Here is a 16,139-nt window from a genome sequence, read left to right on the forward strand (position 1 = left end):
GCAAACCAAGTAAAGCTCTGTAGAATTCAAAAAAGTGCCAGGGGAATGTTTTTGTCAGCCATTCACACAGTGCAAGGACATTAGAAAATGACATCAAGATGCTATAGTCGTCCTTCCTGTTCATTTATTCTCCAAAATTTCATCATTGTTAAAAATGTATCATTTACATGTAGAGGGTGTGCTGAAATAGTTTGGACATTTTAAGGGAATGAGTGAGGAAAGGACGACTAAGTGGGCATACTTGGTAGAAGTGGACGGAGGAAGCCATCACAGCTGTTTATCCTCCCCTTTGCTTATGTAAGAACATATGGCAATAATATGGTTATATGACTACACAGTTTTATTTCATATTGATTTTGTCAGTCTGTTCAGAAATTACTATAATGATTGTGTATATTTTATTTGGCAAATGTCCATAAACTAGCAAATGGTGGTACCAGTCACAAATGTAGTTCACATCAGGTGCTAACCTTGTTGTTTTATGATGAGCATCAGACAGAACACACTTTACCTTAGAAAAGGTTTAAGGTCTGACATGATTATACATCAGAATTTTGTCCTTTTGAAAGGGAATTTGTAAATCACCATTGTTCACATCATTCTTATGACAGGCCAAGCAGTCAATATCTTCTGCAGCACGATTTTCCAGTTTGAAGCTTCCACATAAAAAGTCAGAAATAGTTGACCAGGGAGTGTGCTTTATTATTATCTGTTTGTAAATACAATATTGATATTGTATTTTGTTACCAAGTATTGTGACAATGAGTATTGCAAAATCGTGATCAGGGATATAATGTTGAGGGGATTGGGGGTCACATCCTCAATCAAGATAAAAATGCAAATGCAGTTGGAATTTTTAAAAATGCAGACCAAGTAGAATTTATTGCTATTAGTGCCCAAAAATAATAAGAAATTGTCCTGATCGTGTAACATAACTAGGCCAACTGAGATGAGAATATTAGCATAAACAATTTTGTAATGAAAGAAAATGTCGGTAAGTGTGTGAGATGTTATTTTTAAAAGATACAAGATTTCAATGCCAAAATAAGCTGCAGCCAGCTCACTTTAGCATCAGTATGATTTTTGCAAAGTTAGGCTAAAGCATTAGAGGCCAAAATCACTTTTCAAAACTTATTGTCATTTGACAATATGATTCATGATGCTGTATAATCCCCCCACCCCCTTATTGTTTTAGTTGAATTACACCCAACCTTCACTTTATGCAGGGGTTATGTTCAGCAAAACCCTCGCTCAAAGAGAAATCATTTATTTAGGGGCACTTTCTGTTGCACACACACCTGCATAGTTAGGAATTTTGATCTTGTAAAAAGAGGTACTGGTAGAAGTAAGTTCCTTGCAGAGAAGTGATATTGCATGTAGTGATCCCGCATAAAATGAGTAATGAGATTTTAGTTTTTTCTATAAGTGGAATGATATAATTCAACTACTGTTACATTGTGTTCATGATAATATTTGCCAGGAAATCATTTGAAGACAAACACATGCCTTGTGTACCTTGTGTTACGTTTCTCCAAATCTTTCCTTTTAAATACAAAACCACTGCAGTGTTCATGTTCTTTAGCAGTAAGTGCACTATGGAGAGAATGAAAATATTTCTGTGATGGTAAATTTTGGGCATGTGCAAGGGTGTTTATATATACAAGTATCAGTTTTAAAAATTTTGAAAATTGTATTGCCAAATTAATAATTTGGGAATTTCAACAAAGAAGAATATCTGAGTGAATTCTTTCAGTCAACTAACATTTGATATTTTTCAACTTGTCCATTTCCTTCATATTGCAAATTTTTATATCTGATTGTAAGCATATAGGAAGGGTTCAGAGAGTTTGTTTAATGTTTGCATCTGATTTTTTTCCAGAGGGCTTTTGAAGATGAAGAGAGCCTCTGAAGTGGACTCGAAAAATAGAAGCAGCAGCATGAAGGACAACAAAAAAGAATTTCCAAAAGGTGAGGCATTTCACTACAGCTGTAAAAAAGGGACCCCAAACTTAGGATGGTTGGTCAGGCTCATAGGAATTATAGGGATCCACCTCTTCTATAAAGTATATTAAGCAGGTGTGAATGTGACTGGTTCTTGTGAGAATTTTACAAACCCTGAAATTCCAGCTGAATAAAGTAAATACACAAAATCCTAATGGTCTTGGTCCCTGGGGTAATTTCACTCTGGATGGGATTTCATTCTGGAAACAGAAGGCAGGGGATCTTTCATGTCAGCATTGGAATACACCATTTTAGAAATCAGAGAAATCAGTCAAACATCAAATTAGATAATTTTCAAAGGGTGTATTTCATTCATTTATTATTTTTAGAAGATAAAGCTGTGTCTGTTTTTTTTCATTGCTGCTGAAGTCCGAATAGGTTACACTGTGGCTCTCAGGAGTCTTTTAAATTGGACTTTTCTCTCATAAATCAGTTTTCTGGCTAAATGAAACACTCCTAGCTGAACAGAGTATCTCTTAGCCAACAGAACCATTATTTCACAGAATGTTTCATCTTGCACATCTGTCATTCTGGCACTTACTCTCAGAAGTGTCTTGACCAAGCAGTCCAAATTCAAACCATTGTCCTTCCTTACAGTTACTCATATGGAATTTTGCCTTCCAAACCTATTCCATAGACAGAATTTCTATTCATCATTCCCTCATAGAGTACTGCCCATGTAGAAGTTCTTTTGATGGACCCATGCTTTTTCTAACTGCACTCTACTGGGACCATTGCATTTCTTGATGTTACCTTGTGTGGATTGTCTTTTTTCTTAATTGTTCATCTTTGTAACCATTCTCTTTTATGACATTTCCCTCTCAAGACTGTTTCTTTGCCCTGTTTAACTCAGAGTTTTATCTTATGTAAAATATACAAAGCACATTCTTATAACAAAGTACTCCAGTTTTTATGATTCTGATAACCATATCATTAGAACCATTCTTTTTCCATATCATAATCATTTTATTTCCATATGTAAGGCAGCAGGTTTGGATGGTATTGCAGTGGAATTTATTAAAAAAGGGGGTGACTGTATTGTTGACTGGTTGGTAAGGTTATTTAATGTATGTATGACTCATGGTGAGGTGCCTGAGGATTGGCGGAATGCGTGCATAGTGCCATTGTACAAAGGCAAAGGGGATAAGAGTGAGTGCTCAAATTACAGAGGTATAAGTTTGTTGAGTATTCCTGGTAAATTATATGGGAGGGTATTGATTGAGAGGGTGAAGGCATGTACAGAGCATCAGATTGGGGAAGAGCAGTGTGGTTTCAGAAGTGGTAGAGGATGTGTGGATCAGGTGTTTGCTTTGAAGAATGTATGTGAGAAATACTTAGAAAAGCAAATGGATTTGTATGTAGCATTTATGGATCTGGAGAAGGCATATGATAGAGTTGATAGAGATGCTCTGTGGAAGGTATTAAGAATATATGGTGTGGGAGGAAAGTTGTTAGAAGCAGTGAAAAGTTTTTATCGAGGATGTAAGGCATGTGTACGTGTAGGAAGAGAGGAAAGTGATTGGTTCTCAGTGAATGTAGGTTTGCAGCAGGGGTGTGTGATGTCTCCATGGTTGTTTAATTTGTTTATGGATGGGGTTGTTAGGGAGGTAAATGCAAGAGTTTTGGAAAGAGGGGCAAGTATGAAGTCTGTTGGGGATGAGAGAGCTTGGGAAGTGAGTCAGTTGTTGTTCGCTGATGACACAGCGCTGGTGGCTGATTCATGTGAGAAACTGCAGAAGCTGGTGACTGAGTTTGGTAAAGTGTGTGGAAGAAGAAAGTTAAGAGTAAATGTGAATAAGAGCAAGGTTATTAGGTACAGTAGGGTTGAGGGTCAAGTCAATTGGGAGGTGAGTTTGAATGGAGAAAAACTGGAGGAAGTGAAGTGTTTTAGATATCTGGGAGTGGATCTGGCAGCGGATGGAACCATGGAAGCGGAAGTGGATCATAGGGTGGGGGAGGTGGCGAAAATTCTGGGGGCCTTGAAGAATGTGTGGAAGTCGAGAACATTATCTCGGAAAGCAAAAATGGGTATGTTTGAAGGAATAGTGGTTCCAACAATGTTGTATGGTTGCGAGGCGTGGGCTATGGATAGAGTTGTGCGCAGGAGGATGGATGTGCTGGAAATGAGATGTTTGAGGACAATGTGTTGTGTGAGGTGGTTTGATCGAGTGAGTAACGTAAGGGTAAGAGAGATGTGTGGAAATAAAAAGAGCGTGGTTGAGAGAGCAGAAGAGGGTGTTTTGAAGTGGTTTGGGCACATGGAGAGGATGAGTGAGGAAAGATTGACCAAGAGGATATATGTGTCGGAGGTGGAGGGAACAAGGAGAAGAGGGAGACCAAATTGGAGGTGGAAAGATGGAGTGAAAAAGATTTTGTGTGATCGGGGCCTGAACATGCAGGAGGGTGAAAGGAGGGCAAGGAATAGAGTGAATTGGAGCGATGTGGTATACCGGGGCTGACGTGCTGTCAGTGGATTGAATCAAGGCATGTGAAGCGTCTGGGGTAAACCATGGAAAGCTGTGTAGGTATGTATATTTGCGTGTGTGGACGTATGTATATACATGTGTATGGGGGTGGGTTGGGCCATTTCTTTCGTCTGTTTCCTTGCGCTACCTCGCAAACGCGGGAGACAGCGACAAAGTATAAAAAAAAAAAAAAAAAAAAAAAAAAAAGTTTGATTTTGACTTCTAATGAAAATCAGTCTCATAAGCCATTTCAAACTCCTAGCAGTTACTCTCAAGCAAATTTTCTGAGTGGTGCTGGAGTCCTTCAACATTGTATCACATTTTTCTATGAAGGTGGTACTTGGAAGGCAGCCACCGACCAGAGAGTTATATCACCGTTACTACCCACCTGGATATTGGAAGGATTAGTGACAGCAGTGTAGTGAGCCATCTCTTCAATGGTTGTCAAGTTGCACTCCTCTGACCCAGGTAGCTGTCTTTTATTTCTACGTCATCCTCACTTGGACTGCTGGCATTCTGTTCACAGACATACAATTCCTCCTTGTTGTACATAACACTTGACAGCACTTAACTTACACAACTCATTCTTTGTAACTAGATTTTCTTGTGGTGAGCACTGCACTACCCCTGCCTTTTGGCAAAATGGTAGGAGCAAGAGGTAGAAGTAGTAGGTAGGAATACTAGGTGGAAGCACTTGGTAGACACATTAGTAGTTGGTAGGCACATTAGGTATGAACCTCAAGAAACATTGTGTTAGAGTTGCCCTCTGTCCAAGGCCCTATAAGGGTGAGGCACTAAAGGCTAAGATGCAGCACTGGAGTTCACTACCCACTTGAGGGAGTTCCTGAATGGAATGGGCATCAGGGATATAGATAAATTCCCTTAATGCATTTAATTTTTTATCTTTTTTGAAATATTTCATTTGCCATCAGTGCATCCAGTTTGACATTTCCTACATGATAGATAAAGTTATTAACTGAAGACTTATCTTCTGACCTTTGGCCTTCTCATATTAGTTTTCATGTGAAATGCTTACATATGGTAGTGGAAAAGGCACTGAAAAAAATTTCATTGAATATTTAAGAATATACTCATACATTTGCTGTTTTCCCCTTTTTTAAAGTAGAATCTGGAATTGATGAATAGTGGCCTGATTTGATCACATCCACCATCTTAGCTTTCATGTAAAATCGGAAGGTTTGTTGAATGTGTGTGATGATAGAGTAGCAAATATAGGGTGTTTTGGTCGAGGTGGTGTGCGAAGTGAGAGGATCAGGGAGAATGATTTGGTAAATAGAGAAGAGGTAATGAAAGCTTCGTGGAAGATGAAAGCTGGCAAGGCGGCGAGTTTGGATGGTATTGCTGTGGAATTCATTAAAAGAGAGGTTGATTGTGTTGTCGACTGGTTGGTGAGGATATTCAGTGTATGTATAGTTCATGGTGAAGTGCCTGAGGATTGGCGGAATGCATGTATAGTGCCATTTTACAAAGGCAAAGGGGATGAAGGTGAGTGTTCAAATTACAGAGGTATAAGTTTGTTGAGTATTCCTGGGAAATTATATGGAAGTCTCCGGTATGGATTGAGAAAGTGAAGCATGCATGAGCACCAGATTTGAGAAGAGCAGTGTGGTTTTAGAAGTGGTAGAGGATGTGTGGATCAAGTGTTTGCTTTGAAGAATGTATGTGAGGAATACTTAGAAAAGCAGATGGATTTGTATGTGGCATTTATGGATCTGGAGAAGGCATATGATAGAGTTGACAGAGATGCTTTGTGGAAGGTATTAAGAGTATATGGTGTGGGAGTTAAGTTGCTGGAGGCAGTGAAAAGTTTTTATTGAGGATGTAAGGCATGTGCATCAGTAGGATGAGAGGAAAGTGAGTGGTTCCCATTGAATGTTGGCTTGCGGCAGCGGTGTGTGATGTCTCCATGGTTGTGTGACTTGTTTATGGATGGGGTTGTTAGGGAGGTGAATGCAAGAGTTTTGGAGAGAGGGGCAAGTATGCATTTTGTTGTGGAGAAGAGGGTTTGGGAAGTGAGTCAGTCGTTGTTTGCTGATGATACAGCGCTACTGGCTGACTCAAGTGAGAAACTGCAGAAGTCGGTGACTGAGTTTGGTAAAGTATGTGAAAGAAGAAAGCTGAGAGTAAATGTGAATAAGAGCAAGGTTATTAGGTTCAGTACGGTTGTGGGACAAGTAAATTGGGAGGTAAGTTTGAATGGAGAAAAACTGGAGGAAGTGAAGTGTTTTAGATATCTGGGAGTGGATTTGGCAGCGGATGGAACCATGGAAGCGGAAGTGAGTGACAGGGTGGGGGATGGGGCAAAGGTTCTGGGAACGTTGAAGAATGTGTGGAAGGCAAGAACGTTATCTCGGGGAACAAAAATGGTATGTTTGAAGGCATAGTGGTTCCAACAATGTTATATGGTTGTGAGGCATGGGCGATAGATAGGGCTGTGCGGAGGAGGGTGGAAATGAGATGTTTGAGGACAATTTGTGGTGTGAGGTGGTTTGATTAAGTGATGAAAGGTTAAGAGAGATGTGTGGTTATCAAAAGAGTGTGGTGGAGAGAGCAGAAGAGGGTGTATTGAAATGGTTTGGTCACATGGAGAGAATGAGTTAGGAAAGATTGACAAAGAGGATATATGTGTCAGAAGTGGAGGGAACGAGGAGAAGTGGGAGACCAAATTGGAGGTGGAAGGATGGAGTGAAAAAGATTAGCGATCGGGGCTTGAACATACAGGAGTGTGAAAGGCGTGCAAGGAATAGAGTGAATTGGAACGACTTGGTATATCGAGGTCGACATGCTGTCAGTGGATTGAACCAGGGCATGTGAAGCGTCTGGGGGTAAACCATGGAAAGTTTTGTGGGGCCTGGATGTGGAAAGGGAGCTGTGTTTTCAGTGCATTACACATGACAGCTAGAGACTGAGTGTGAACGAATGTGGCCTTTGTTGTCGTTTCCTGGCGATACCTTGCACGCACGCGGGAGGAGGGGGTGTCATTTCATGTGTGGCTGGGTGGCGGCAGGAATGGATGAAGGCAGCATGTATGAATAGCACAAAAAAAAGCACAAAGCAAAAAAAAAAAAAAAAAAAAAAAAAAGAAATATATATATATATATATATATATATATATATATATATATATATATATATATATATATATATATATATATAAATATATATATATATATATATATATATATATATATATATATATATATATATATATATGTGTGTGTGTGTGTGTGTGTGTGTGTGCATTTATGTATATACATGTGTATGTGGGTGGGTTGGGCTATTCTTTCGTCTGGGGTTCTCATCCTGGTCTCTTTCCCTGTACATTCAGACACCCTTTCCTGAGTCTTTAAGGGGAAATCCTTACTTCGCTCCTTCTGGAGGTATGATACAAGGAGGGGAAGATTATCAGATTGAAATAAATGGGAAGAGAAACGGGATAGGGCAAATATGATAAATGGGAGCAGAAACAGGGTTAAAGTCTTAAATGAAAATATGGGTATGAATGGAATGTCATGATTGACAAACTCTTATTCAGAGCTTCCATGCACAACTGAAGATTAATCATGATGTTCCTAGTTTCTGACTTTCAAATAAAGTTTTTTTTCAAGTTTTTGTAAAAACTTCAGAAAATTCATGTTTTTAATGACAAAAAACAGATTGGATAAAGAAAATACAACCACAAGTAAAGATTTTACTTTGCAACGATAATTAACAAGGGTTGCTTGTTTTAAAAGCCTGCAGTAAAAATAGGGAAATCTATAACTTACCTCACCTTGGTATACAAAAAATATATTACTATTTTTACCATCAAAGCAAATGAGTAATCAAATTAGTTTAGTAAAAGACAATTATTAGTAATGAAGTTCTCTGACTGTGATTCTGTTTTTTCATACCTGCCAACCTTTCCAAGGTTAGTTTTGTCAGTCAAATAGAATTCTCAAATTCTTTCTTTCATTTTAGAAACCCCTAAATATTGCACACTGAAGAAAAATTAATCTGTTAATTGAGGGCTTTATACTTCAGAATTAAAAATAAACATGAAAACAATTAGGCAACATGAAAGGAATATATGCCTCAATTCAGCGTCACAATAATTTGTATCAAAGTGCAAGGTCATCCAGGCCTAGTAAAACGGTGAGATTAGATAGTCGGTGAATTACATCTTCCTTTCAGTGCAAAATATACTTTGATTATAAGTTAGATGCAAAAAAAGTTTGTTTAGTTTACAGTGGCCTAATTTTCTTGATGAAGCGCATTGAAAGCTGTATGGAAAAATATACCCATGCAGAAAAAGCTAATCTAAGCTTTGAGCCAGTTCTTTTCATATCCAGTGAATTATCCCTAAGAAAAAATATTTGGAAATGAAAAAAATTACATTTATGGCACAAATTCAAACAGTTTACTTTTAAAAGTTATATAATTCATTGATCAGTATGTGGCAATATTTGTTAAAACTTTTGGCTAAAGCAATTAAGGGAAAGAATTGTTCTTATACTGAAAAGTACAGTATTTTACATTTAATTTCATAGGATTCCTATTATTTTTCTTTTATGCACTACAGTAATATAAAGGATTTGATTTTTTTTTTCTAGATGAAAGGCTGGCAGATGTATCTTTCAGGAGAGACAGCTCTGATGAACAGAACCACTACTGTATTATGATCTGGAGAAATACCCTTATATAATAAATCTAATACAGCTAACATAACTCAGCATGCAAAGGTACGTACAGTTAAATTTTTAAGTGTAAAAATTTTATTGCATGAAAATCTGCAAAACAATATAGATGTAATAAGTAAAAAGCTAAATGAGGTTGATCATAAAAGGAAAAAAAAAAGGTATTTTACACACATCTCCATCCTGAAAGAGGAAACCCTTAGCACTGTAGAAATAAGCTCTTCCACCCAAACTCATATTGACTTACTAGAATACGTGCATTACACTTTTATGGACAAGTCACCAAAATTACTTGCCCCACGACTTGACCTAAGACCACTGAGGAACTACTTGAATTTTCCTCATTGTATTTCATGATGTTAGAATTTTGCTTTCCAGATTTGTAAATAATTTCAAAAGCTTTAATTTGAGAGAAATGATACCATTTGTGTTGTTTCAAACCTTGTTACTACATCAAACAAAATTGTGTCAAACATATTTTGTCTGTATAGAGTCCCTGTTATTTTCTGATGTTATCTGTCATCATATGAGATGGGATAAAGCATGTAATAAAATATATTTGATTATTTCATGTTAGTAAATTAAACACTGTAAAAATGGGGGTACTGATACTTTTCTTAATATATTTGGTGGAAAAAATGCTTCCTAAAAAAATCTGTGAAGCTCCTTGAGTACAGTTGCACCTATTAAGTCAAATGAATATATGTGTCCCAGGTGAATGGAGACATTATGAATACAGTACCCAGACATGCTCTCAGGTGAACCCAGATCCTCAAATTGTTAATGCCTTTATAACGACATATTTATCCCATCCTGTGTCATGAAGATTTTAATGATTACTAAACCTAGCATTTTTCAATTATGTAGCAAGTCTAGAAAAATGATATAGAAATGAACAAAATGAGTTGTTTCGTACATGTCACATTAGTTAGTGTCACCATCTTGAAAAACATTTGTTGTGCCTTTGATAGAATGTGCTCAAATTACAAATCTGTAAATACTGTGTTGACAGCCCACCACATATTAAGATAATTATGTGTAATTAAGCTTCAAGGTAAACTCCCTTTATGATTTTGAGTGTGCTTTATTTGTAAGTTTCCTCTTGTGATAAGATTACAGGATGGGAAAATATACCTCCAGTACTGTAAGGTTATGCTTGCAAATCACTGTGTATGCCAGCCTTTCTATAACTCTGTATGACTATGCTGTCTTTAAAACATTAAGCCATACTATAATATCCATGTAATACACAGGCTTATGCTTTGAACAGGTAGTCATCAGAAGTTCACAAATATGTGCATACTGATGTCATAAGACTATAAAACAGAAGTAGTTTGCACATTTAGCTTTGCATTTTCATTGTCAGGGTAATAGGCCATCTCTAGTGACAAAAATTATCTATCTTTTTAAGTTGGAGGAAAAATTGATTTTATAAGATGTCACCACAAATAAACTGTAAGCAGACTGTGTGTAACCCCTAATGTAGTTATATAGAAAAGAATGATTTATTATTATTATTTCTTCTTTTCAAGTATATGATAAAGGAAGGGAGGATTTCCAGGCCTTCCCACTACCACCCCTCCTAGAGTCCAGCAAAACATAGGGGATGCATGAGCAGCATTCTTTCTACCGTATCCCAAAGAATGGTATTTCCTTGGGTAGTTGATCATCTGTTCCAGTGCTACTTTGGTAAGGTAGGAAACAGTACATATGAAAATCATTATCACTCATTATTTTATTTTTGCTATTTTGTAATAATAATAAAGTTAGGACTTCCCTACAGTAGCCTTAGTTTTCCAGCATAAGGTAAAATTCATCCAAATATAAAAACCTCAGTTATAAAACTATTTTTCAGTAAAGCACTAATCTTTGTTTACATGTAGACCATAACACTCAGCTTTACATTTCATAAAATGTCTGATTATTATCATTGCCATATAATTATTCTTTTCATACTTGATTTCCGTTTCCAGCTTTAGGGAGGTAGTGCCAGGAACAGATGAAGAAAGGACGCATCTGGCCACATCCATTCTCTAGCTATGGTGTGTAATGCATGAAAACCAGAGCGCCCGACCCACAGACCTTCCCATGGTTTACCTTCGATGCTTCACATATCCTGGTTCACTCTATTGACAGCCTGCTGACCTCGATGTACCACATTGTTCACTTTGTCCCATGCTCTCTTTTCATGCTTCAGCTTGTTTGAGCCTTGATCACTAAACATTTTTTTTCACTGTATCCTTCCATCCCCTCCACTTCAGATACATATATCCTCTTTGTCAACCTTTCCTCACTCATTCTCTCCATATATCCAAACCATTCCAGCACACCTACTTCTGCTCTGTCAAGTAAGAATTAATATATGGGGATGGTAGAGAAAGAATACAACCCATGAATATCATGTGTCTTATAAAAAGACTTGTAAGTGGGATGGGAACTGGGGCTGGAAATCCACTCATTCTGTACATAGGAACATGAGAAAGAGCTAAGCAAGGATTTTTCCTGAAAGGTTAGGTTAGGTGGATTGGTTGAAAGCAGAATAGACAATATTTTGCTCAAATCCATGACTGACATTATTTGCATTTCCCTAGTTACATGAAAGATTTGCAGTGCTATTATCATTTCAGTATCGATGTTGTTTACTCTTACCACACTAATCTCTTGAGTTTCAGATTTCTTCTATCAAAATTAGCCTTGAAAGGACCCAGTAGTCTATTGCTGTTTAAATTCCTCTCTATTCCTTACTGATGCTACGTCTTTGAGGCAGGGTAAGGCAAGGAGGTATGAATAATGTTATTAATTTCCAATACTGTATTAACTTTAGCTTTGCAATCAAATGCACTATTCAGTATAAAATAATCTAACAATTATCACTCATGAAAGTGCTAATCTTTGTTTATAGGTTTATATGTTTTACCTTAATAAAAAGGAGAGCCCTGGTGTTACCTATACCCTTTCGTACTGTCTTAAAACGTGAATCTACCTGAAGTCCTGTAATGACTAAGAATTAAACTTGATGCCTTTAATACTGTCTTAAAATCTGGATATTCTGAAAGGCATGTAATTACTGAGAATTAAACTTGGATGTTATGGATGTTGAGTATTAAAGGGATCAAGCATACATATATAGATGTTTTCAACCTTGAAGGGAGAAAAAAGTACATTTTATACTGATTGGAAGTTATCTTTGTAGCTGTAGGCAATAGTTAATTTTTTAGTGACTCATGGCTACAACTGAAGTGGGGCAAGTTAATATGGTGTCATGTTGGAGAGTACAGTACAGGTCATCCAGAAAATAGACTATGACTGATTATAGTCCATAATCTATTCCCAATAGGCCCACAGTTTTCAAAATAAGGATTAAAAATTCGAGCTTTTGTTCATGCTACATATGCCAGGAAAACTAAAATGACGTGTATCTAAGAATCAAATTCACATACACCAACATTTAAATATTAAGATATGCTTTAACACGCATTGTCAAAATGACAAATTTCAAGGATGAGATCAAAATTACTATCTCTAGACAAATTATTTGCAAGAATGCATGTTGTATGCATACATAATGCTATCATAAGCTCGGTGAAATATCTTTAATTAAAATACCATGCAGAAACCATACTTTTTGCAAGAATTATAACATGAAATACTTGAGAAAGATGCATAAAGAGTAATGATTAAACTTGTCCTTCAGGATTTTTGATAAAATGTAGCATATAACAGCAATATGAAGAAAATAGTGGGAAAAATTGTTTTGAGAGTCCTCTGAACTTACATAAGCCAAACTGAAGGTACAAAAGTTTTTGCATCTTGCCCAAACATTCCAATGAATGACAGAATTAGATGAAAAGCCTCTCAAATACATGCATTCCACTGTTAATTTGCTGGTTTTCCTTTCTCAGGTTCGGTAAATGTTTCAAGCTTTTGCTGTATGCTCACCATATTTGTTTTTTTTCACATGATTCAGCAAAAGTTGAGCCTTAGTTGGCATCATGAAATCCACAGAACCAAAGATGTCTACGAACAGCGTATTACAAAGTATACTCTACTTTCAACTCAAAGGTAACACATGTGGGCCAAGCTGATAATTCTTTGTTTAGTCATTCATTTAACTGCTTTCCCTTTTATTGAAATAATGTACCATTCCCTGGGAAATTCATGGCCTGTTATTGAGGACCAAGACAATGAAGCCATGTTCCATTCTATGATTGGCCAAAACAGTGATGCATTACCACAAACAAATTTGGTATCCATTAAATCTCCCAACTAAAGGATGAACAGCTGGGTAGGCTAAAAACCACCTCCCCACCCTAGAAATTGAATTAAGCCAATGAATTAAAAGTCACAACTAATAAATTTTTTTTTAAAGATTGTGAATTATACTGCATTATGGCAATCATAACATTCAGGGATACTCCGTGTGTGGGATACTCTCAAGTAATCTATTAAGGTGTCTGAAGTTTGTATTTACAATTAACTGAAATGTAATTTTCTAAATAAATTGTTATACAATTTGGCGAGTATTTTCAGGCATACATAGAGACATTTGGTATTTTTGAAAGTGATTTTGTCACAAACAAATATGAAAATAGGGATTTTCAACTATAACGTCGAACATTCTTCAAGAGTGACACAGCTTCAAAAATTCTGATTATTACTCACTATGAGGGCAGGCTTCCTTGAGATCACATATGCTAACCAATATGTGGAAAAAGGCTTAAGCCATAGTGTCTAAAAACAATCTGTGTAATGTTAACTGCAAATGCACTGGTGGCCATATACTTCATAAAATCAAACAGAAAAAATTACTGACATATATGCCCCACTTGCTTTAACTAAGTGACAAATGAGAAGCTCAACAAAGAAAAGTTTCCGGGTGTGTTCAATTTAAGATATTACAGGAAAAGTGCAAGATACTGAAGTGAAAAATTGCTCTTCCATTATGGAAAAATTATACCAACGGAAAAAAAATGGAGGCTGAAAGAAATGCTCCATGTCAACTATCCCTTGAAGAGTTTGGAGGAATATCATGAAAAGCAAAGCCTGTTAGTCCAGTGGAGCAATGAAACAAAAGGACTGACAAGGAAAATTATGATCAATATAGAACTTACCCATTCCACAGAAAATTTGTCATGGATTGTCATTATCAAGGAAATAGGAAATATTGATGCCTAACCCATTCATATGAACCTAAATTCAAGAAATGAAATGAAAATATAATAATGCAATCTCTATTAGCCTTAGGCTTTTCACCACAGACAGATAAATAATCAATAAAATCAACTACAGGCAGGCGATGACCAGGGAGGTATATTACCAGCACAACCCTCCTGGGTATCGGGAGGGTTAGCATTAGCTGCGCTCCTCTGACCCAGGTAGCTATCATTACTTTCTGCCTAACCCACATGTGGACTACTGGATTTCTTGATACCAAATGTGGTCTTTTAATACAAAACCTTGTTATACATATCCATCATATGGACTATTGGATTTCTTAATACCAAATGTGGTCTTTTAATACAAAACCTTGTTATACATATCCATCATGTGGACTATTGGATTTCTTAATACCAAATGTGGTCTTTTAATACAAAACCTTGTATACATATCCTTCATCCTAAAAATGTATCACAAGACATTTAAAAAATCTAATGTTCAGGATAAACTAAGATGAAGGAATGAATCCTCTATCCTTAGATATTGGGCAAACCTGACAGTCAAGAAAGTGTTTTGAAATAATCTTAAGTTCTCCAAGGCAAAATCTTATACATCAAATGGAGAAAAGAAGTCAAAATATTTATTGATGTGGCAGATAATTATATATAATAATTAATTCACAGACCAACTATATCTTTTCAATGCCACTTTGATGATGCTTCTCTTCCTCATCTAAAGTAATTCAACACTTACCTGTTGCTTGCAAAGGGAACACAAAGTACACACAACATTAAGATGCAATGTAACTTGAAACAGAACATTTTATACCATATAGTAAGACTTCCCTGTTGCTTGACTACATACAATGAATCAATATTGCTATTGATGCAATGTACCTTAATTATGCCACATTCACCACAAAATGAAAATAGCATGAACCCAGGTTGTCAATAACAGCTGACATTATTGGGACAAAAGAAAATCTCTGAAAATATGCTGTCTGTTTCTAAAGAACACTGAACAGAACCTATTAAATGAGTGCAATACATTCAAATTACAGAAAAACTCTGAACTAGAAAGCAAGTGAGCATGCATCTCGTACATTACTTTTAATTTTCTAAAATACAAAAGACACTTACTGAGACTTTGAAAAATTTCTCGTATTACCCCAGTACCACCGACATGTTTAGACATCAAATATTTCCAAGTAAATAATTGAAATCCTTATCTTTACATACATTATGCTACCAGCACTAACCACACGACTTGATCGTCCCTTAAGGTCACTTTCTAAGTCTGCTTTGAAAAATTTAATTTGGTTATCAAAGCTGCCAAACCATGCTATTCTTTAGATGTATTCATAATCATTAACAGCATTAAAATTTGAAAAACATATGCAGTGTAGTGTGGAAAGAAAAAACAGCATTCATACTTCCCAATAAGAGACTCGGAATAAGAAGCGCAAGACTAGTAGATTAGGGTAGGCTTGGTGGAACAGGAGTAAAGCATACCATAGAGATACATCTAACTATACACACACACACAAAAAAAAAAAGATGCTAATGTGAATTTCCCACACCATGGCTATTTGTTGTCTTCCTCTTGTGTGCATGTATCTAAAGACAGCAACTACTTGAAAACTGAGGAACTAGTTACTTAACCTTTATAATGAAAATGTGCCAGGCTTCGTGATAACAATGATAACTTAGTCAACCTCCCTAGTAGTATCAAAATCCTTGAGACTGCTTAATAGTTAGGCTTTAGGTATAATGTGAACCTTTTAATGATAAATCATTACATAAAGTCCTCCGTAAAAGTT

At 36.4% G+C, this 16,139-nt stretch overlaps 1 long non-coding RNA gene across 2 annotated transcripts; it reads left to right on the plus strand.

Annotated features, from left to right (window-relative positions):
* Positions 1-1,811: 1,811 nt before the first annotated feature.
* On the plus strand, positions 1,812-11,651 carry LOC139753296 (uncharacterized). 2 transcript variants are annotated; one of them, XR_011713680.1, is made up of 4 exons: positions 1,812-1,968; positions 9,080-9,208; positions 10,696-10,857; positions 11,137-11,651. It is a non-coding gene; the product is annotated as an uncharacterized lncRNA (long non-coding RNA). The 2 variants fall into 2 exon arrangements; XR_011713681.1 differs by having other exon boundaries at positions 10,696-10,852.
* Positions 11,652-16,139: the final 4,488 nt, after the last annotated feature.

This window comes from Panulirus ornatus, chromosome 14, assembly GCF_036320965.1.
Source record: "Panulirus ornatus isolate Po-2019 chromosome 14, ASM3632096v1, whole genome shotgun sequence".
NCBI lineage: Eukaryota > Metazoa > Arthropoda > Malacostraca > Decapoda > Palinuridae > Panulirus > Panulirus ornatus.